Source organism: Arachis ipaensis, chromosome B09 (assembly GCF_000816755.2).
Source record: "Arachis ipaensis cultivar K30076 chromosome B09, Araip1.1, whole genome shotgun sequence".
In the NCBI taxonomy this organism is placed as follows: Eukaryota; Viridiplantae; Streptophyta; class Magnoliopsida; order Fabales; family Fabaceae; genus Arachis; species Arachis ipaensis.
Genome location: NC_029793.2, coordinates 68,765,904 through 68,767,851, shown reverse-complemented (window position 1 = coordinate 68,767,851; position 1,948 = coordinate 68,765,904).

Genomic DNA, 1,948 nt, shown 5'->3' with positions numbered 1-1,948 from the left:
AGAATGAAGGGATCATGCTAGAAATGCTTTCTCATGCTGGACCAAATTGGGTGTGGATGGATATGTGACTATAATCCTTCCAACACTTGATTTGGGAAATGCATGTGGTATAATCAGTGACCATACTTCATTTCTTCTCATGAGCAATTGACCAAGGAATTGGCTATTGATCAAGATTTGAGAGATTGAATTACAAGGAATTGTAATTCGATCACTTAAGATTGCCAAGGAGATCAATGAATGAATTGATTGAGGAAGAGATGAAAATGAACTTGATCCGGAGAATGCAACATCTCCTGAGCCCAATGAACTTCCCATTTCTGATCTTACCCATTCTCTTTAATTTTTGCCATTTACTTTTATGAGCAATTACCCCATTCCCATTTAAGATTCTGCAATTTACTTTCCGCCATCTACATTCAGCTCTTTATTTCCAGCATTTACTGTTTCTGCCATTTACTTTCCCATCATTTAATTTTCTGCAATTCTCAACTCAAATTCTGGTTCGCTTAACTAGAACATTCCTTTAATTAAAGTTGCTTGATCAATCAATCTCTGTGGGATTTGACCTCACTCTATTGTGAGTTTTTACTTGACGACGAATTCAGTACACTTGCCGAAGGAAATTTGTTGCGAGACAAGTTTTCCGTGTTATCAATTCCTTCCCAAAATCACTCCATGGCTAAAAACTTTCTTCCTAGAGACCTATAATTATGTATTTTAATTCTCCTTTTTCTCATTCAATGTCGTGATCCGTGTGTTAAGTGTTTCAGGCTTCATAGGGCATGAATGGCTTGGAAATTGGAGAGGAGGCTTGCAAAAATAGAAGGAACACAAGAAACTAAGGAGATGACCAGCGAGCAATGACACGAGCGCATGACCCACGCGAACGCGCGAAATGGATAATACACAATAATGCGGACACGTGCCTGATGTAAACTTGCGGATTGGAGTCTGCACGAGTGATGCGAACGCGTGGATGAAGCGAACGCATGACAAGGAAAATCGCTGACTAACGCGAACGCATGGACAACGCATACACGTGACCTGCGTGATCTGCAAACATAACAGAATACACTGGGGGCGATTTCGGCCCACTTTTTGACCCAGTTTTTGGCCCAAAAATACAGACTAAACCCAGGGAACATGAAGAAACTCAACACGCATCCACAGACATTCAGATTCATCACATTAGGATTACTCTTAGTTTTAGATCTGAATCTAAATTAGTGTTACATTGATAGTTTATGATTTTGCTTGGATTTTGGGATGCTGAGAGTTATTACCTCCGTTGAAGACATTACTTTAGTTTGATTCCTTATTCTCTTATTTTTAATTAGTTACTCATTGACTCTATTGATGATTAGATTTCTGCTAGTAAAGAAATTCACAAATATAATCGCGTTGTAAGTATAGTTTCTAAACTAACAAAAACCCTTTCGTGCAAAAGTTATGATTGTCACAAGTAACAAACCCCTTTAAAATTGATAACTGAAGTATTTAAACCTCGGGTTGTCTTCTCAAGGAACTGCAGGGAGGTATGTTCTTATTATTGGTTAGGAGTTTTGTAAATTGGGATTATGAAAGTAAGGAACAAGTAATTTAAACGACAAATAAAATAAATAAATAACTGTAAAATAAACTCTTGGCAAGGTATGAGAATTTTGGAAGTCCTATCCTAGTTATCCTTATCAATGGTGATGAGAATTGAATTTTAATCCCACTTAGTTAGCCTTTACTAAAGCAAAGGAAAGTCAAGTGGACCAATTAGTTTGATCCTCAGGTCCTAGTCAATTCCTAAGAAAAGACTAGAGTTATTGGAGTTTAATTCAATTGGTAAAAATAACAATTATCAATCACGATGAGTTTGACAACTCAAGAGTTACCAATTAATCAACCAAGCCAAAAGGAAGAAAATGTAAATTATTAATGTAAATAAAAGAAAGCA